The sequence below is a fragment of the Protopterus annectens genome, chromosome 1.part0, assembly GCF_019279795.1.
Source record: "Protopterus annectens isolate FY-2018-M chromosome 1.part0, PAN1.0, whole genome shotgun sequence".
Classification (NCBI taxonomy): domain Eukaryota; kingdom Metazoa; phylum Chordata; order Ceratodontiformes; family Protopteridae; genus Protopterus; species Protopterus annectens.
In genome coordinates this window covers 890,093,411-890,116,389 of record NC_056725.1, presented here as the reverse complement: position 1 = coordinate 890,116,389, position 22,979 = coordinate 890,093,411, and the positions used below count along the sequence as shown (strand labels likewise).

The following is a 22,979-nucleotide window of genomic DNA, read 5'->3' as shown; positions in this document are numbered from 1 at the left end:
AGGACAAATGTCCAGGGGAGTTAATTGTGAATACACATACCCATTTCATGTGGAATGGATTATTTGTGGTTATAGGGTAGGGTGAAGAAATATTTCATTAACAACTTCAAATACCTATACATATGCTGTACATTTCTACTAGCTGCAGATATATACACACTACAGGTCTGACTACAGTTTCCTATATGTAAACGTATGCATGTTGGTGATGGGAATGTTACTGCTACATTAATATACATTGCATTTTTATTCATACACATTCATATCTGGCTCTGTTCAGCTACAGCATCCTGCTACATTTGCTTTATATGGCTCTAGACAACTGTGGATGTTTGGTATTTCATACAACCATACTATCTGCATATTGCAAACATACAGCAACATATCCAAATTGTGGGACACACATTCCAGGTTCAGTACTTTATTCCACACATTTCACTGTTTGGTTGTGCCCGTCACATTCATTTCATTCTGTACTGACTGCAGTATACTTTATTCAGGCGTTATTACAACTTTATTGGTGGATTCATACCTCTTTCTCACACTCTCACTTGTTTTATTTTTACAGTTCAGGATGGTACTTAATTCTAGGCTTTATTGACATGTTTTACTTGGTTACAACAATCCTTTCCAACAGTCTCACTTGTGTCATGTTTCAGATTTTAAATGGGGATATATTTCACACATGTGTTTTACTCAACTTGTGTAGCTGTAATTTACAGCCTGCTGCAGGTTATGTACTATTATATTACAGGTGGAACATCTTTATTTCAGACTTGTTTCATTTTTATTTTTGGATTACAGGCTGCATCACTCTTATGTAATCACACAGTACTAGCAGAATATCTCTTACGCTGTTACTTGCACTTTTTATTAATAAGTGACTACACTGCACTCTGTTGCAAGCTGTCATACTTATATTTTTTAACAGTTACAGGGAGAGAATTACTAACCTGCCTGGTGGCGCAACCGCACAAGCCTATCGGCATAGGCTCGACGATTCATGGAACGGACACCTGCAGCTGTAATATAAATGAAGTAATATTGGAATACACATCTCCATAATATCAGCTAGGTTAACTTCTTACATAAATAATTACATGTAACTTACTCAGTAGTGGGGTGTTGGGCATTTGCCGGGCCTCCTGGATCCAATGGTTCAGTTGGTCCTGCTTCCATCTCTTCAGGTCCGCATGGTGGTGACGGACCTGTTCACCAGTACTTGGTATTCCTGTGGCACTGGTGAGATCATGTGCCAGCCGGTCCCATGCCTCAGCCTTGTATGCTCCCCATAGGACCTGGCCCTGCATGAGTTGGGCCTCATGATCATGGACGAGGAGCCAAACCATATATTTGGACTCCTCAACACACCACCTCTGTGCTCGGAAGCAACTACCCTCTCTTACACCTGCCATCCTGACTGCAAATCGATTCCACAATCAGTTATGCTGTGTATTCCCACCTATGGGGCTTATATATGCCGTTTTTCCCACACTTATCTGTGATTGGCCATTTTGGAAATGTATCAACTTCACAAAACCTGCTTTGTCATGCTTCTCTTTCCATTCATTCCTATATATATGCTAATACTGCATTTCTAAGAGCAACTGTCATGGCTTAGTGGTTCAGTACTTTGACTATGGTGCATGCTATCCTGAGTTCGAGCCTTGCCTTTGCTTTGATTTTTTTTTATGACTGTCTACACAAGCTAGGAGGTGCGTCTGTGTAAAGGCAGTTTTGATACAGCTTGCTCAACGTTGCCAGCTGGTTATCTTGTTGGCGCGGTGCACAGCTCCGCGCAAATGGGTTACGCTGGTTTCCGTGTCATTTGGCTGTCAGCATGCATATTACTCTCAGCTCAGCTACGGACACACAGTTTCAGTGTGTTACAGCACTACTCAACCCCTGGCACTCATTTTACACCTGTTAAACCACTGCTCACCTACGGGCAGATATGCTCAGCTTGTTAGACTGTAGCTCAGCTATAGGCACTTCTGACATTTTTTTTTTTTTTTTTTTATTATCTCACATTTCTTCAAAATACATGGCCCATTTCATTACATTTTACATAAAATATAATTTTATATATGTACATATATGTCAGGGAATTGTTTCGTGCTTATTTCACTAAAAATAAAAATTGATGTTATGGGGGCTCGAACCATGACTGCCTCCTCTTCAGCCGACATCTCTACCGCTACGCTATTGCTTCTTGGCTTACTTTGCATATTTAGATCTTATATGCTTTTCCACTGACTGCTAACTGTGGCTAAGCGGCAGACGCGTGCAAACGAGCGCAATTACGGGCAAACATCTTTAAAACTTATAAAAAAATATAACATGTTCATTTTTACATTTTATGTTTATAGTCTGTGGGGGCATGTGTTATGTTGTGTTTGTTGACATTTACGCAGACTCTCTCGTGGGAGTTTACTTTCGGGACTGTTACTCTTCAGGGGATGTGTCCATTTGCAGGACTCGCCCTGCGGACATGCCCCCTACTTTCTTACACGGACTGTGTTAGCCTTGGGTGTGAGTCAGCATGCCCTCATGAATATGCATGGCATGCTGACGTCACACCGTTTAACTGCAGCCTCTGTGTAAGACTTGTAACTCTTACACGGAGGCTTTGTAAATCCTGCCCAATAACTTTTCAAAGTAATTGCACTTTGCGAATAACTGCATACAGCACACTGGAATGTCCCCAAAATGGTGGTTCCTTGCTAAACAATTCTTTACAGTACAAGAAACATTCTGTAATGGCTGCACTTTGCAAATAGACACACCCAGCACAAGAAACTTTTCAAAATGGCTATACTTTGACTGTATTTCATAAAATAGTTGCACTTTGCATACAATAAACTCTTTGAAATACATACACAGTAATAACCACACACTGTAAGCACTTTTACACACTTTGAGATACTTCGAATAACTTCAGTTGTGCCGTTGATACAATACAAAGTTGTAGTTAGGCCCAAACACAGCTCTTTGCTAAAACACATACAGGTGCCTTGCTTTATTTTTGCTTAATGTGCCTTTTTTCTCTTATTATATTAATTTTGCCCGTTTAACCCCTTTTCATGCCCAATATACTTTTCTTGTGCTCGTTTTTACTCTAAACATGCACAGCTTTGCCTTAAACACACTCGTTTTGCTTTAAACATTCTCATTTTGCTTTAAACAAACTCGTTTTGTTTACTGTTAATCTTTTCATCAAATATTTTTATTTTAAACATTTTCTTTAGTTAACAAACTTTTCATGCTTTCCATTTGCCTGATAATGCAGTTTGTGTCCTTGTAATGCCCCTTTTTTGTCTTTTGTATCAAATAAATAGTTTGTGCTATTTCTCATTACCTTAGATTTTTTCTGGCTCTGTTTGTGCTTTTTTCCTTCAGTTTTACCTTCACTGTCATCTTTGCACCTCATGGCTATGAATATTCTTTTCTCTTCAATCTGGTTCTGACACCATGCTGCTCTCCTATCTATGACACAATAGAAGAGTCTTCATGCATTCTGTTTAAGCAGCTGTATTTTCTACAAAGACATCACTATAGAGGCTTATTGTCTTTAACCTAAGTAACTTGTATACAAGCTAATAACTGTAATCATGCATGCTCTCTCTCTGGCTTTTCCATCAAAATGGCACTAAGGATTGCACATGTCTGGAATGAATTTATATGTGCATATACAGCCTCACATGCTTCTTAAAGATGTAGCATACACAAATTTGCACTCTGATCTACACTGCCCATGCCCATTAGAGACGTAGGTGCCAAACCAGGGATGACTTTTCATTTCCTCATTCAATTGTCCAATTTACACTTGAATTGGGTTAAGGAGGAACTGTGTTTCAAAGGATGAGGAGCCTGTTCCAGAGATAGGGTAGTCTGTGGGATACACACCTGTCTCTCCAGCAGGTCCATTGATGCTGTGCTTTTGACCTTAGAGAAAGCATTGAAGACCAGTTCCCAATTGAAAGTAGGGGAGAGAAGGGGTTAGTATTTCCTGAGGGGAGGTTGAGGGGCAGAGAGGGTCAGTTGTTCCCTGGACTGCTTCCTTCTTTCAAACTACTGAATTTTTCATATTGTCAGTAACTGTAGGATTTTGCTCTTTACATATCCATTGATGCGAGTGCCTATCATTTTTCTTTTTGCAACATTGATCATTCAGCTTCATAATCCAATAGTCCCTCCCCCACTTTTACATTCAAGTCCTCTAAATTTACACTTTTTAGCATGAATTTCTGTTAACACATAGCTCGTGAGGTCTTTCTCTTCTTGTACTCTTCTTCCCACCTTCTAAAACTGCACAATAACTACTTCCTTTGTTGCAGTCCTCCTCTTTACTTTTCCTGTTTCCTGTTTTGACAACTTCTACTTGTCATATTCACATAGAAGCCTAGTCTATGTTATATTTGTTATCACTATTTTTCAAAATGTTGTTTGTCCTCTCAAGGGGTCTGCTATAATTTCTGTGCATGTTTTTTCTCTCACTAAATATTTTTTGGAGCTGTTCTCCCTGGGCCTCTGCTGGAAATGTGTCTTGAATGACACATTCAGAGCTTCCTGGTAAGAAAAGCAAAAATCTGTATCTATATCCATATCTATATCTATATCTATATTTATGGGTCTAGATTTCAGTTTTGATATTCATTTACTGTGTGGAGTATGCATATTCCCCCCATGTCTGCATGAGTTTTATCTAGTTTCCTCCATATTGCAAAAGCATGCTGGTTAATTGGCTACTCTAAGTGTCCTTCCTGTTATTTGCATTTACTCTTGCCCTTGTCCTCTTCCATGGTTGACAAGTGTGAGTGATGATTAGTTCACTTACGTGGTTAAAAAAATAATAAATTAAGTTTAAAAAAAGCTTGGGTGGAGGTATTTTAAATAAGTTACATGGACAATATAATTATACCTTCTCCTTTGCTTTGCATTGGGAGGTTTCCTAGTTACATATCATTGTTGCAAGATCATCCACAGTATCCATATGATTAGTGAGGTTCTCCACTGGTGTCATCACTAGGATTGTTTATTTGTTTGTTTACTGAATTTGTTAACTGGGGCAGAAAACTGAGCAGCTCTGACCACTTTCAGTTTCATCACAGGATGAATAATATCACCACCTATACAGAGTACATAAGATAACAAAAACATGAAGTGACCCCCTGCACCACCCTAGTAATATAGCAATAACCCACGCCTGGGTGTGGGTAATGCTAAATTTACCCACGGTTGGCGTGGTTTGACCAAACAAAGCCAACCATGGGTAAATTTAGCATTACCCACACCCAGAAGTGGGTTATTGCTATTATACCATGACATTATTTAAGAAAAGAAACTGTTACTTTTCTTAAATAATGGCATAGTATAATGCCTGTTTACTGCCCTTCCGCAGATGTCTGGCATCCGCGGCAGTTCTGATGTACTGCGCTGCGCGGTACATCAGAGTTGTGCAAAAGCAACGGAGAAAGCAAGATCTCCGGTGCTTTTTTTTTAGTGTCTCGCTATGTTAAATGAGTTTAACATAGCGAGACAGTTTTAAAATAAGCAATGGACATCTCCGTTGCTTATTTTAAAAGTGTTTCGCTATGTTAAACTCATTTAACATAGCGAGACACTAAAAAAAAGCAACGGAGATCTTGCTTTCTCCGTTAACAAAACACTGTCTCGCTATGTTAAATGGGTTTAACATAGCGAGACAGCTTTAAAATAAGCAACGGAGATCTCCATTGCTTATTTTAAAGCTGTCTTGCTATGTTAAACCCTTTTAACATAGCGAGACAGTGTTTTAAAAAAAAACGAGTTATACTAATGGAAAAAAGTCCGGGCAACCGGACCTTTTTCCATTAGTATATCTCGTTTTACAACGGGCACGCTGGCCAATCAGCGTGCACGTTTTGGGGGGGGTCATGGTATAATATCTGTTAACCCTAATCCTGTCCAGTTCCTTCCCCTAACTCTAGATTTGGTATGTAAATTGCAAACAGAAATTGTTTGAGTTTGTAGTTTTAGTGTTCAGTGTGTTATTTGTTAGGCATTTCAACCATTTGTATTAGAAATATATATATATATATATATATATATATATATATATATATATATATATATATATATATATATATATTTATACATGTTTGTGTGTGTGAGTGTGTGTGTATGTGTGTGTATTGTGTGTGTATGTGTGCGTGTGTGTGTGTGTGTGTGTGTGTGTGTGTGTGTGTGTGTGTATATATATATATATATATATATATATATATATATATATACATATATACATAGATCCGTATCAGATGGTTAAGCTTTTAGAAACTTGAAATTAATATGGTCCGGACCATATGATCTAATTTCTGAAAACTCAAACATAAAAAAAAACTACCTAGTTTTTATGTTTCTGCAGGGGGGGGGCAAAACCCCTTGCAACCCCCACGAGCTCTGCAAATTTAATATAGTAAATCCAAGATTGCACTACAATGAGGAAATGAGTAAATTTCCAGACTTGCACTGCAACTCAATCTTCATTTAAAACCTTCACGTTTTTAAAAACTAAATCATATGGTCCTGACCATATACATTTTGCATTTCTGAAAATTCAGTTATCTGATAGGGATCTATATATATATATATATATATATATATATATATATATATATATATATATATATATATATATATAGATAGATAGATAGAGATATCAAACTCTCAAATCCAAAAACACTCCAGGTTCTAAAATGATGAGAAGTTTTTATTTAGGGTCAGCTTATAGCACAGCTGTCATATGTTGTGATATAAGCTTTTGTCAAATATGTGTTTTTTTCTCTAATGTCAACTGCAGTAGAAGTATTTAAAAATACTTGGACATTCTTGTATAAATAAAATATTTATTTGCAAACAGTACAGCAAAACAATCAAGTCTAACTTGGAACAAAATGTTTTGTACATGCATGCACTCATAGCTGCATAGGTTTGTCAGAACTATGTAGTGAAAAACCAACAAGTTGGGTCAAAATACCAAGATGCTAAAATAACTGCATAACGATGTTTATATGCATGTTTTCTCAATTCCCTATTATTTTTCCCAATATAAAATGATTCACAGATAGAACTTTTAGTCAAATATATCACAAAAACTGCCTGCACAAGTGAATTTTGGGTGCAAGTGAAGATATTAACAAAGTGGGAACAGAACCCATTATTATTAATAAAAAGGGTAACAAAATTAAAACTTTACTAGAAAGAGGACAGACAAACAAAGGACAAAAAGGGGACTTTCATGTGCATGTAAATGTCAGAAAGTCCATATTTCACGAATACAGGAAGTGGTAGAATTTATCAGATACCAAGTTGTTTCATCATTATGCGGTAAAGACAAAAAATATGGATAATGCTATTGAGAAACATTCTGACTGAGTGTAAAGTTTTTAAAAAGTTTTTGTTTTATGTAATAGATCAAGTACCTTTTAATTTTAATGATGACAGGGAGGGGGATCTAGAAATCATGGAGTTAAAATGGCAGATTCTGTTTAGTGCTTATAACTCACCAGGTCCGAACAATAATTTTAATTACAAAGTGTTTCTTAATAGGACAAAAAAGTAAACAAATGCAAATAGACTAGTGGTATAGTGGTATACATACACACACACACACACACACACACACCCACACATATATATATATATATATATATATATATATATATATATATATATATATATACACTTTACAGATAGTTATGGTAACTTGATTATATAAATTTTAAAACACAATATTGTATTTTCACATTCTACTTAAAGGTCAAGTATTTTATTTCAAGAAAGTGGTTTTATTAGTTATGTGATTGTTCTGATGAAGACCTTAGTGGTTGAAAGTCTTAATCAATAAAGATTTTTTAGCATCTTGGTCTTTTCTCCCAACTTTTTAAGGAGGGGATGTATCCATATTCATCAAGGAAGCATCAGAAACCATCCAGGTGCAATTAACCATAGACAAAACTTCTCTACAATTTGTAGCATGCTACAGGCCACACTCTCAAACTCAGGAACCCCACACAGCCTTCCTGAAGACACTGGAGGGTATAAATGTATCTCCAAACACCATTATATTGGGTGACTTCAACTACTCGAATATAGACTGGAAACATTACTCAAGTCCAAACTTTCTAGCCCAAAGGTTCCTGGAGTTCATAAATTCAAATGCCATGGAACAACTAGTCACCGTTCCCACAAGAGGAGAAAATATACTAGATCTCATCATCACAAACATGGGGACAAAATGCTCCACACCGGAGGTATATCCCTCATTGGTGAGATCAGATCATAAACTAATCGCACTGGATATCCACATCCCGCCCCCACCCCAAACAAAAAAGACCACAGTGAAGAACTTCTCTAAAGCAAACTTCACACTACTCAAGACTGGTGTGGTATCCTTCAAGGCCCCCGAGCCAGTGGAAACCACAACCCAAGCTGCGGAAGCCCTTACAAATGCCTTCTACGAATACCTCCAGGACTGCATGGATCAGGCAATCCCTAATAAAACCAAGACTCTTTCCACCAAGGGCAAACGTCCAGTCTGGTGGACCCCAGCCATAAACAAACTTTACAATAAGAGGAGAAAGCTGTTACATGACAGAGCAAAATCCATAAAAGAGAAGACACCTTTGATCATTATTAGTAAAAAAATACGAGCACTCATAAAATCATCCAAGGCCAACTTTGAGAGAAAAATTGCCATAGATTCAAAAGACAATCATAAGGCCTTCTTCAGCTATGTTAGAAACCTGGGTGGAAACTCCCAGATATGCTCAGAATTAGTCCAAAATGATACAAAAATCACTGAACCCACAGACATTGCCAACATACTGGCAGACAGGTTTCAGTGCAAACTTCACCCCCCTCTCCCCCCCAAAAGGAGAGATAACTATCCCAGCGGAGTGCAGCCTCCCAGACATCTCCAATGCGCAGGTGAAAGCTGCTCTCACTAAAGCTAAAAACACAGCATCAATGGAACCGGATGGTGTCCCCGGCTGTGTGCTACACGAACTCAATGAGGAACTAAACCCGCACATAAGGCAGCTGTTTAATCTTAGCCATACCACAGGATACATGCCCAAGGAGTGACGTGCGGCAACTGTGGTCCCACTCCACAAAGGCGGTGCCTCTACGGACCCTGGTAATTACCGCCCCATAAGCTTAACAAGCCTGGTCTGCAAAGCTATGGAGAGGATCATAATGGAACTCATAAACAAAGACATAGGGGACTTGCAGACATTGGACCCGACCCAGTTTGGCTTTGTCAAGGGCAGATCATGCCTTTTGAACTTGGTCGATGTCTTCGAAACAGTCACCAAGGCCATTGATGAGGGAAAGGCAGTCCATACAGCCTACCTTGACCTTGCAAAAGCTTTCGACATAATACCCCACTCGGGTATTATAGAGAAACTTACCAGCTTAAATGTAAACCCATATGTCACAAGATGGGTTGCAAACTGGCTAAAGGACAGAACCCACAGGGTTAGAGTAGCTGGCGCCATGTCAGACTCCAAGCCGGTCACAAGTGGTGTCCCACAGGGCTCAGTCCTTGGCCCCCTGTTGTTCGGCATCTACTTCTCAGAAGTACAGGCAAACATAGGAGGACTATGGCTGACAAAGTTTGCAGATGACTGCAAACTGGGAGCCATAGTGGAAAGTACATCAGACACAGATATCCTTCAGGGGTCTCACGGAAACTGATAGCTGGTGCCAGAGCCATGGCCTGAAGTTAAATGCCAAAAAATGTATAGTCATACCCTTCGGGAAAAACAAGGTAACCCCAAGCTACCATATAGGTGGCACTCCACTAAGCACAGAAGAGGTTATCAGGGACCTGGGGACCCAGGTTGACAGTGGCCTTTCTTTTGACACTCACATTGCTAAAGTGGTTAGAAAAACCTTCTACATTGCCCACCTGATCATGAAGGGATTCACATCCAGATCAAGTGAGGTCATTGTTCCCCTGTACTCCTCACTTATCAGACCAATGAGCGACTACAATGCCCCATTTGGGATGTATCTCACCCGACACCTGCAGCAATTGGAGAAACCCCAAAAGTTCCTCACCAAAAGGATAAAGGGACTCCAAAATCTGTTATATGCTGCCAGACTGAAGAAACTCCAGCTCTATTCAGTCGCATACCATCTGCTCAGAGGTGACCTGTGCCTGACATACAAGGCCATGTCCAACCCAGAATTAATGGACATGCTCCACCTCAAAAAATCCAGATCTACCAGATCCACTAGAGCAAGCGACTTAAACCTTAGCACGGATATAAATAGGACATGCTGGAGGGATAGATTTGTCACTCAGAGACTCCCTATGTTGTGGAATAAAATCCCGGTCCATGTGAGGCAGAGCACCTCGCTGGCTCTGTTCAAGAGAAATCTTGACCGGTGGATGGGAGATTGTAGGTTTACCCCAGGAATCATATCTGTGTCACTGCTGGACAAAGGCACAACAAACTAATGGGCACAGTATTTTTTAACATAAGGGGTGGCGTAAGCCACAAAACTCTGGGTTAGGCTTATAAATGCCTTAGGGCAGATAGCCAAGTACAAACCTATGAACCTATGAACCTATTGGAACATTGTTTACCATCAATTTTGAGAGTCTCATTTGGTTTCAGTTAAATATTGATTGTCAAACCTAAATATATTGCCATTCGAGAACCTCAATCATCATAATACATGTTAACATTTTTTATTTTCCATATCCACGTAAAGACTACATTTAAGTTAATTGCTATTTTACAGAGAATTGTATTCCATAGTTTTGGAAGATGCTATCTAATCTACCTGACATTTTTCCTTTATAGATATTTATTTTTATACTGGATTTCCTAAGCAAGTGTTAGCTCCTACAGTGATATGTTTTCAGCTGAGACTTTTAAACAGAATCACCTCAGTCATGGACTTATACACCAGATAAAGGTAATCTCTAGGTAACCTATGAAAAGCAGTATTATTTCAACTAGCTTGTACTTGTTCAAGAGCTAAAATTCAGCATTTTGTTTAGTAACAGGCTTGATCTATGAGATATAAAACTGTACAGTGATCTCTCTAAACAAGGCATGCCTACAGAATTTTTTCTTTTCTTAATTTGATAAATACCTCATCAAAGTTGAAATCATTGTTTACTGTTCTCCCTCGATCTTTCATAGGATCATAGTAATCACAAGGTAAATGAGTTAAGCCACCATTTGCAGACTGACAGTGCTCACCACTCCCTTAATATGTACCTCCTGCTTCTAGAAATGTATAGCTGGTCAGGCCAGGAATGAATTTCTGGCTGTATATCTGATATACAAGATTCATCTTTAAAGACTGTCTTAGTAATTGGTGATTCTGTTGTTAGTCATATAGATTCCATACTCTCTCTGCTGAACATAGAGAGGTGTATAGTCAGCTACCTCTCAGAAGCCAGGATTACTGATATAACAAGGTCCATTACGATCCTTTCTCCTAGAAATTATGGTTGTTCACTTGGGAGTAAACAACCTGGTGCATAAAACCCTGAAGGACATAGTGAATAACATCAGGAACATGCTATGCAAGTATCAGATAAGGGTAAAACTCTACTTTTGAGCAGAATCATCCCTTTATTAAGAATGATGCCTAATTATAAGGAGAAATTAATTTGTTTTAACAACTGGCTAAATAGCTGGTGTCATTTTAGGGAGGATGCAATATGTATTGACCTAGGACAAGAAGATCAACAGCCTGACTTCCTTTGCAAAGTATGGCCTGCATATTTCATTCAAGCTTTTCTACATACTAGTTAAGTTTTTCTGCACCAATATTGTTTTTTCAGGCAGAGTTCTTCTAATGGTCATTCTCTCTTAACAACACATCAGATCTTCAGATGGACAGCATCAGATGGCTTTACTCAATACCAGAAATAAAAAAAACAAACTGCCTGATCTGGAGACACTTCTATATCTGGAGCATGCTCATGTCTGTGTAGTTACTCATGTCTGTGTAGTTACTGAGATGTCTTTTAAATGTAAGGAAAGCATTTTGTTTGAGCCTATGTTTTGTTCCTGCCATGCCTTTATGTCCATTGGAAACAATAGTAGAGTATCTCTGTTGTTACTTACTGTATCTCTTTAATACCTCGATATTCCACCAGTGAAGTATTAGAACATCATCTTACCTTAGGCAAGGCAAATGTCTGACTTATAGCTTGTTATAGAGTCCTCCCAACATTCATGACCACAGATATTGATGTAAAATTGCTACTTTTCCTTGATGACATCTGTATAAGTAAACTCTGTTATCCTTATCAGTTTATACTACTTTTCCATAGATTGGAGTGTCTACACCTTTGATGTTGGATGGATGTGCATGATTTGTGGACTGGGTAAATAAAAACTTCCTGGATCAAACTGCCCTACAATCCTCCAGGACCAGAAACATTCTTGACCTGGTGCTCAAGAACAGAACCTCTGCCTGTTTTACTCATCTGGTGTGCCCATCATTGGTTTCTTCAAACCAATGACTTGTGTTCTTTACTCTTAGACCTTTCATTTCACAAGTATCCAACTCCTATCTCCTTAGAGACTTCAACAAGGTGATCCTTATACGATTGTATGACAAATTCTCCAAATTTACTGATGACATCCCAGCAGTTGATCCTGAATATGCATCTAGCTACACTAAATATTTTTATGCGCATTTAGATAAATACATCGATCTAGCAGTCCCTGCTGGTACCAAGTTCACAGGGAAATTCAGAAATACACTGTTCAAATGGTCTGTTGACATCAGCAAGCTTTATAATAAAGGAAGAAACTCCTTAAAACCAAAAATCAAAAACAGGTAGCAAACATGGTGGATGCAGTAGAAAGCTGTTTATTAAAATAAAAAATTAGTAAGCACTTTCACATCTACAAGGACGTTTCTTCAGTCTTTCAACAAACCAGATGGCAATGACTCCATTATATATAAACTAGCAAATGAATAAATCAATTGAATTAAATATGCAAATAACCAATTATCTCAAAAAACACCCAAAACAGTTGCATACAGAACAAAGATTAGATATTATAACTCAAACCTAACATTATATATATATATATATATATATATATATATATATATATATATATATGTTTGTGTGTGTGTGTGTGTGTGTGTGTGTGTGTCTGTGTGTGTATTCTCATTTAAAACATATCAAAATATGTATATAAAGATATATGTGCAATATATATATATATATATATATATATATATATATATATATATATATATATATATCTATAGATAGATAGATAGATGCACCTATAAAAGCAGATTAATACAACATTCTATCAACTAAAATCACAGCCAATAAAATGGCCATAGTATACTACACATGAACCCTATCGGCAGAGATACTAATAAAGTATAGTCTTGCAATCTCATAATGTAAATGGCCAATATTATTCTAACAGAGGCATAAAATGTGCACAGTGGAGAGAACGTGTTTAAGAAATATATATGTAAAAAGTATATACTTGAAGACAAAAATACACATACATATATAAACACTTATGTGCATAAATATAATGGAATTCAGCAGTGATTAAGAGGTCTATCTATAAGAAAAGGCTTAAGTGAGACTTAATCATTTAAGCCATAGGCTTTATCAGCCTGCATCTTAATGATCCACTGAGACTCTTTCTTTTCTGTCAAAGTTTTAAGATTGCCTAATCAAGCACTGTGATGAATAAGTTCTATAGCTTAAAATACAAAACTATAAGTGCAACTCACTTTTAAAAGCATTCCAAATGAACACATTCTCCACAAATCTTTTATAGCAGGGTATACACTTAGAATATCTATCGTTATTCAAAATCAACTACTTCTCCCAGTACACCATAACCAAATTTAAATAAGGGTTGGCACATGGCATACCAATGGCCACCCCATTACTCCCCATCAAATGAAAAAACATTGTTAGTTAAGATCAATTCAAGCAGTATACAATACAGCTGGACCTTGTCATTAGAGATGTCATTCTGTCTCAAGACATGCCTGACAAAATCCAAACCATCCTCATTGGGTATCATAGTAAATAGTGACGTGACACCAAGAGTAACAAAAAAGGTCTCTTCGTTAGAAGTATCCAAAAAAAATTGAGATAGAGTGCATAAAAAATGCTCTGTGTCTCTAATAATCATAGTAGTTCTATCAACTATGTATCTCAGCTGTTTCTCCATATATATATATAAAAAAAAAAAAAAATATATATATATATATATATATATATATATATATATATATATATATATATATATATAAAATGGCTCGGTGAGCCATCCTTGGCTTGAAACAATGGGTCTCAGGGTAGGGTCATGGTAGCTTTTATGTACTTTGAGAAGTCTTCTAATACTCGGAATGTAAGATGTTTTACCTAGAATGTACTTATACAGTTCTGGTTCTATCACACTTGACATAAATAATTCATACAAATCAGTGTGTACAGCATGAATTATCTTATTAAGTTGCTCATTGTTGAGATTAACATAGATATTAGTTTCACTTAGCATATCACTCATCTTCCTTTTATAATCAGAAGGATTCATCACAACAGTGGCCCTTATCTGTGGGTCGAATGATGATGTCTTGATTATCTTTTAAACTTAATAAAGCTCTATACTCACTACCCGATATGTTATGAAATTTTTTTTTACTATTTAGCGAAATTGCCATATCCATAATGTCCTTCTCATACACCTTCTCAAAGGCTTCTATAAATGGATGTAAGACTGGTGAGAGAGAAGCTGGCTTCTTAAAACTCACCGCATAACTCTCACAATTCCCATATATTAAACTAAGCATAGCATTTCAACAAAACATTTTGATATCAACTATAAAATATACAGTATCTGTTTTAATAGAGGGTATGAATGACAAACTTCTCTGCAGTAACTTCATTTCACCAGCATTTCTAACATAGTTGGAAATATTCATGACTAGTCCAAAGTCAAGGTTTTCCATATTTTCTTCATTTGCACTCTCGAGTCCATGGTCTCTTCCAAATCCATTCTCCTCTTTCTCCCCCTGCTCTGCGACCACTGCAATGGTGGTTACTTCTTTACTGGGAGCGGAAAAAATGGAAACGATGACTACTCAAAACTCTTAACTTCCTTGACTTTTCTCCTGACATCAGCCATATTGGAATCAGGGGCAGATATTGTAGGGCATTCCTGAGATGCACTTTCCACACTCACACCAGCAGAGGACTCATCTAATTGGCTATGTGGAATCTGAGCATCCAATCTGGATCTTATAATTGAGTCCTTTGGCTAGGGAAAAACGTGCCCTTTCCTAAAGTCCCTAAAGTCTCTTTCCAACTTCTTCCTTTTCTGTAAATGCAGACTTTGCTCAAAAGCTGTTACATTTGTTATTTCCTCCGCAAACGTATTTAACCTGCTGAGTGACATAGTGTTGCTAATTAACTCTCGCAGATTCACAATCACATTCATCATCTTGCTCTCCAAGTACATATAGCATTCCAGCAACAGTCTCATATATCCAAAACTGGTCTACAAAGTAAGTTTCTGCCATTTAGTAAATAAATCTGGATAGGTAGTGCTGTACATGGGCATTTTAAGAATGCGCAAACCTTGTGGCACTACTTGAAAGTTCAAACTAGCCTCTATATGCTTACATTGCCTTTGAATTTGTTTCAACTGCATAACCTTATTTTTCAATATCACACTTTAACAATACAGAATTCTCTGTGTCATGGCTCTCACCATCAGCATCAGTGCATTCATTGGCAATAAATTTAACAGTGGACTGTCCTCTGCACATAAAAGTCTCTTAAATATATCACTTATTGTAGTAGTTCCTCTCCAAATAGGGTTATATTCTAACGCAAGCTCCATTCCCTCAGCCATGATCCACCAACTCAAAAAACCACAAAGTATCAAAAACACACAAAGAGTTGTTGAATTAAGCACCTCTTTATGTTAAAATTTGAAATGAAACAAAAAATCAAATGAGGTAGCAAACACAGTGGATGGAGTAGAAAACTGTTTATTAAAATAAAAAAGTAGTAAGCACTTTCACGTCTACAAGGACGCTTCTTCAGACTTTCAACAAACCAGATGGCAATGACTTCATTATATACAAAACAGCAAATGAATATATCAAGTCAATTAAATATGCAAATAACCAATTATCTCAAAAAACACCAAAAACAATTGCACACAGAACAAAGACAATATCTTATAACTCAAACCTAACATTTTATATATATATATATATATATATATATATATATATATATATATATGTGTGTGTGTGTGTGTGTGTGTGTGTGTGTGTGTGTGTGTGTGTGTGTGTGTGTGTGTCTGTGTATTCTCACTTAAAACATATCAAAAGATGTATATAAAGAAATAAGTGCAAAATATATACATATATATATATATATATATATATATATATATATATATATATATACATACACACACCTATAAAAGCAGAATAATACAACATTCTATCAACTAAAATCACAGCCAATAAAATGGCCATAGTATACTAAACATGGACCCTATCAGCAGAGGTACAAATAAACTTTAGTCTTGCAATCTCATAATGTCAATGGCTTATATCATTCTAACACAGGCATAAAATGTGCAAAGTGGAGAGAACATCCCCAGGATTCAGCAAACTTCCATGCAAGAATAGCTTAGTCTTGCATGGAAGGGACTGTTCCCATGCAGTATGGCAGCTCACCATACATATTCATAAAGACGTGCTGCCGTGCTATAATACAGACATGTTTTGTGTACGAGCACAGGGGGTGTGTCTGAGCTGTCACAATACACATGCCCCCTTCACTCCATAATTGCCATACAGCAATGTAAAGGTAGCAAGAGTGTCTGTGGGACACCACTACCTCTCAATCTCACAAGAAATCTGGACAAAGCCATATAAAACAGGACAATGTGAGATATCACTCTGACAAACTTATAAAGTCGATAGGATGACAGGCTTCGCATTAACATGAATGTCCCAAAGAGTACAAAGTGTAAAACTTAAATGTATGTCATTATTTACTAACTGCAGTTTTAATGCTTTGCCACTAATCTGCCAGAAAGCCATGATCATATGAAAAATGGATGAAAACTATAAGGCAAAAATCAGGACATTCTGTGAAAATCTGTACAGCTGAGAGGTATAGCGGACACTGTTAATGTCCATGGAACATACTTCTCAAATGCAAAGCCTGTCATGTCATCACCATTTGAAGAGCACAGTCCCCCACAAATAATGTTGCAGAAAGCAATGTGCATGCCCCTACATTACAAAAATAAAACAACAGTTTAATTTTTTTTTTAGTCCGGAATAAAGTTTAAGCGTAGCTGAGTGGGTGCGCGCATCACCCAGCTCTGCTCAGCCTGGCTTAGACATCACAAGGAACTAAATAGGAATATTCTTCAAAAAATAGCAATGCAAAAATAGCAAAGTGGCTAGAGCATTCATTTTACAATTAATCATTCCAGGTCTGCTCCCCACTGAAGCTAATTTGCATTTTACATGTGAAAGCAGTACATATATATTTTTTTTAATAATTAGGTAGTAAATAACATATATTTGTTAACCAGAGTAGTGTAGTTGGTCCAGATGTAAGGTGTTAGTGTAATAAAGTTGTGAACCCCCCATATAGGTTCATAGGTTCATAGGTAGGCACTAGGCTATTAGCCCTAGGGCCTATATAAGCTTAGCCAAAAAAGTACCCTGGCTTTCGCCACCCACGAAAATTATTTTCCTGTGCCCCTGTCAAGCAGAGCCACAAAAGTGATCCCTGGGGTGAATTTCCTATTTCCCATCCAGTCATCAAGATTTTTCTTGAACAGTGCTAATGAGGAGCTCTGTTTGACATAGATAGGTAGTCTGTTCCAGAGTATGGGAAGTCTCTGGGACAGAAATCTATCCCTCCAGCATGTTCTGTTTACTGTGGTGACAAGGTTTAGGTCCCTAGAGCGTGTAGCTCGGAGGGATTGGGATTTCTTTAAGTGGGGCATGTTCAACAGCTCTGGGTTTGACATAGCTTTGTATGTTAGGCAGAGATCGCCTCTGAGCAGACGAAATGCGATGGAGTAAAGCTGGAGTTTTTTTAGATGGTCTGCATAGGGCATCTATTTGAGACCAGTAATCCTCTTTGTGAGGTATTTCTGTGGCCTTCCAGTTTCTGTAGATGTCTTGTGAGGTTCATACCAAAAGGGACATTGTACTCTATAATGGGTCTAATGAGTGATGAATAGAGGGGAACAATGACCTCATTTTTTCTGGATAAGAAACCTTTTGTGATGAGGTGAGCCACATAGAAGGATTTCCTGACCACTGTGGCGATGTGATTATCAAAGGAGAGACTACTGTCCACCTGTGTCCCAAGGTCTCTTATCACACTTTCGGCATTAAGTAGACTACCACTTATGTGGTAGTTCATGGTTACATAGTTTTTACCAAAGGGGATGACAATCCACTTTTTGGCATTGAGCTTCAAGCTATGGCTTTGACACCAGGCATCTGTCTCAGTGAGGCCCTTTTGTAGTATGTTCACATCGTTCGGAGTTTCGATTATGGCTCCTAGTTTGCAGTCATCTGCAAACTTTGTTAGCCAAAGACCTTCTATGTTAGCCTATACTTCAGAGAAGTAGATACCAAACAGGAGAGGACCCAGGACTGAACCCTGTGGTACTCCACTTGTCACTGGTCTGAAGTCGGATTTGGAATCTGCTACTTTCACAGTGTGGGTTCTGTCCATGAGCCAGTTGGCAACCCATCTTGTGACATAGGGATTTATACCTAGTTTAGTGAGCTTATCTATAATTCCAGAGTGGGGGATGGTGTCGAAAGCCTTGGCGAGACCTTAATAAGCTGTGTCAACCACCTTACCCTCATCTATGGCTTTGATGACTGCTTCAAAGAAGTCAATCAGGTTTAGGAGACATGATCTGCCTTTTACAAACCCAAATTGGGTAGGGTCCAGAGTTTGGAGATTATCAATGTCTTTGTTTATGAGTTCCATGATGATATGTTCCATGGCCTTGTAGACCAGGCTCGTCAGGCTAATGGGGTGTTAGTTCCTGGGGTCTGTTGTGACTCCCCCTTTGTGGAGTAGGATAACCATTGTGGTGCGCCATTCAGTGGGCACAAAGCCTGAGGTGAGGCTATGATTGAACATGGTACTTAGGTAGGGTGCCAGTTCATTCTGTAGTTCATGTAGAACACAGCCTGGGATATTGTCAGGTCCCATGGATGCTGAGTTCTTGGCTTTGGAGAGTGTGTTTTTTACCTGTGCAGCCATGATTACAGGAACTTTGCATTCTTCCGATATAGAGATTAACCCCTTAGGGGGTGAGAGGGGGGTAAAGTTAGCACTGAACCTATCTGCCAGGATGTTGGCAATATCAGTTGAGTCTGTATATTTAGTGCCATTGTGCTGTAACTCAGAGCAGATCTGAGTGTTGCCATTGAGATTCTTGACATAGCTATAGAACGTTTTGCGGTTGTCTTTAGAGTCAGTGGCAATTTTGTTTTCGTAACTAGCTTTGGAGGATTTTATGAAGGATCTCAGCTTCTTACTGAGGTTGACCAGGGAGTTCCTCCAGTCATGGGATTTTACTCTTTTTTGCAACAGTTTCTTTCTTCTGTTGTAGAGTGTGTTTATGGCAGAGGACCACCAGATTGGCTACTTTTTTTTGGAGGGTAGCATCTTGATTCTATTAGGGATAGCATGATCCTTGCACTTATGTAATTGCTTATAAAGTGCATTTGTGTAGGATTCAGCAGTCATACCTCTATTGTCTGTCTGCATGGGTGTCATGAAGTTTGCCACTTCTGTCTTAAGAAGTGTGAAGTTGGCTTTGGAGAAGTTTTTTACGGTGGTTTCCCTAATTGGGGGTGGGGCACAAGTGCCCCATACAGCATAGTTACACAAGAATAAATGTAATAAAAGCACATAGGGGGATGTCAAGGAAGGTAAACAAAATTATAATATGCTAGGAATGATGAATCAATCCCATACAGCTGATAGTCTATAAAATAAAACTTAAGCAATGCTAAGCATTGCACAGCTATGCTTACCGGGTGTAAGCATTGCTTAAATATGAATACCAAGTAATGAGTAGCCTAGCTATGCAAATTTTCCCATTGGTAAGCAGTGCTGAACCTGCCCCTTTAAGCACTACCAACCTTAGCTAAGCAGGTTTGCTGGTAGCTTAGCTTAACTCAGCATATTCAAAACCATCCAATCATGGCAAAGTGTGGGAAATCGGCTGTATTTAAACTTTGCAGGTGGGAATACAGCTCATAACGGTTGTACTGCCCCACTGTAGGCAGTATGGCAGGTGTTGGAGAGAGCATGCACTTTTGGTTGCAGCACTGGGGCATACAGGAGTCCAATGTTATGGTAGGACTCCTTGTTAAAAACCATGATGTGAAATTGCTACATGACCAGTACCAGGGCTCCCAATACAAATGGGGGCCTGGGAAAGTCTTGCCTGTGATCTCACCAGTGCCACTGGCATCCCTCAGACTGGTGAGCAGGTCCAGCAGCACCATGCCGACTTGAAGTAGAGGAAGAGGGAGCTTTTGGACCTGTGGGTCCAAGAAGCATGACAGATGGGTGACGTCCTTGGCATGTGTAAGTATTCATATCAATAACTGTTTACCAAAGTCCAGCCTGTGTATGTGATGGATAGGTATGCATAAATGTTTCTCTATCTTCTTAACAGCTCCAGCTGAGTGGGCTGGGAACCAGGAAGCCCATGCAGGCAGGTTGCAAAGGCTGCATTCTGAGGCTGGTGAGTAACAATCTAGCTTGTAGTATTCATACCAAATAAATATAAGGGAGTAGAATGTCACCCGGCAGTATTAAAATGGGTATAGTTTGTACTGAATAAACCAGACAATATTACAATAATAGTCTCATATAGGTTAGATATAAATAAAACTCTAACTGCCTGTCAATAAAATTCAGAACCCTGGACTGGTTGTGTTAACTCTGATATTGTACGAATTGAAATGTGTACAGGTTATGTATAGCAACTATAGCTCTGAAAGCATTAAACAATCAAGTCTCATCTGACAAAGTTAGTGCCTCTGTAAGACACAAGATTAACTGATATGAAATGTTTCATGCACCAAGATCTGATATAGGATCATAGGTTCATAGGTAGGTACTAGGCTATCTGCCCAAGGGCATTTATAAGCCTAGCTGGAATGTGTTGGCTTTCGCCGCCCCCTTAGATTAGTTCCCTGTGCCTCTGTCCAGCAGAGCCATTGAAGTGATCCCCGGGGTAAACTTTCTGTTTCCCATCCATTCGTCAATGTTTCTCTTGAAGAGAGTTAGTGAGGAGCTCTGCCTAATGTAGATTGGAATCTTTTTCCAGAGCATGGGAAGTCTTTGGGACAGGAATCTATCTCTCCAGCATGTCTTAGTTATTGTTGTGGTGAGGTTTAGATCCCTAGACCATGTGGCTTGAGGGGATATGGTTTTCTTTAGGTGGAGCATGTCCATTAATTCTGGGTTGGACACGGCGTTGTATGTCAGGCAAAGATCACCTCTGAGTAGGTGGTATGCAACCGAGTACAGCTGGAGTTTCTTCAGTCAAGCTGCATAGGGCATCTGTTTGTGGCCAGTTATCCTCTTGGTGAGGTATGTCTATTGTCTTTCCAGCTGTTGCAGGTGTCTTGCAAGGTACATCCCAAATGAGACACTGTACTCTATGATGGGTCTGATGAGTGATGCATACAGGGGCACAATGACCTCTTTTGATCTGGATGCAAACCCTTTTGTGATTAGGTGGGACACACAGAAGGATTTTCTAACCACTTTGGCAATGTGAATATCAAAGGAGAGGTTACTATTTACTTGGGTCCCCAGATCCCTTATTATGTCTTTCATATTTAGGGGGCTACCACCTATGTGGTAGTTTGTGAGTACTTTGTTATTTCTAAAGGGGATGACTATGCACTTTTTTGCATTTAGCTTGAGGCCATGATTTTGACACCAGGTATCTGTCTCAGTGAGACCCTTTTGGAGGATATCTGTGTCAGCCAGAGAGTCAATTATAGCCACTAGTTTGCAGTCATCTGCAAACTTGGTCAGCCATAGTCCTCCTGTGCTTGCCTGTACCTCTGAGAAGTATATTCCGAACAGGAAGGGTCCCAGGACTGAGCCCTGGGGAATGCCACTTGTAACCGGTTTAGAGTCAAACCTAACTCCTGCAACTCTTACCATGTGGGTTCTGTCCATAAGCCAGTTGGCAACCCATCTCATGATGTAGGGGTTTATGGTCAGGCTGGTGAGCTTGTCTATAATACCTGAATGGGGAATGGTGTTGAAGGCCTTTGTGAGGTCTAGGTAGGCTGTTTGGACCACCTTTCCCTCATCTATAGCCTTGGTAACTGTCTCAAAGAAGTCCACCAGGTTTAGGAGGCATGATCTGCCCTTAACAAAGCCAGACTGGGTAGAGTACAGTGTTTGGAGGTGCTCAATGTCTCTGTTAATGAGATTCATGATGATGCGCTCCATAGCCTTGGGATTGTTCTCTTTTCTGAACTAGTTTCCTCCTTCTATTGTATAGCTTGTTTATGGCAAGCACACATTACATATGGGCAATGATCATATTTTTCATTTTCAGATCTTGCATGTCCAACCAGATAATATTAGGTTAGGTGATATGGTAAATGAAACAGAGCAAGTTGAGGTTAAGTGGATTCTTAGATTGGCTGCCCATAGAGGGAGAGGGCTCAATGACAGTATTTCAGTTAAACTTTACTCAAAGCTAGGACTCTTAGATAAATTACAAAGAACCACATAGTTTATATTATTATAAAAAAAATGTAGACTAATTTTTAATTTTTGACAAAAAATTTATATATGACACATATTGTATGCAGTTATAATAATTATTTTTTAGTTTTCAGTTTTTATATAA

At 38.6% G+C, this 22,979-nt stretch overlaps 1 protein-coding gene across 1 annotated transcript in view; it reads left to right on the top strand.

Annotated features, from left to right (window-relative positions):
- The window catches only part of LOC122797536 (trace amine-associated receptor 4-like), a 131,098-nt gene that overhangs the window by 55,548 nt on the left and 52,571 nt on the right, over positions 1-22,979 (top strand). The window lies entirely within an intron of this gene.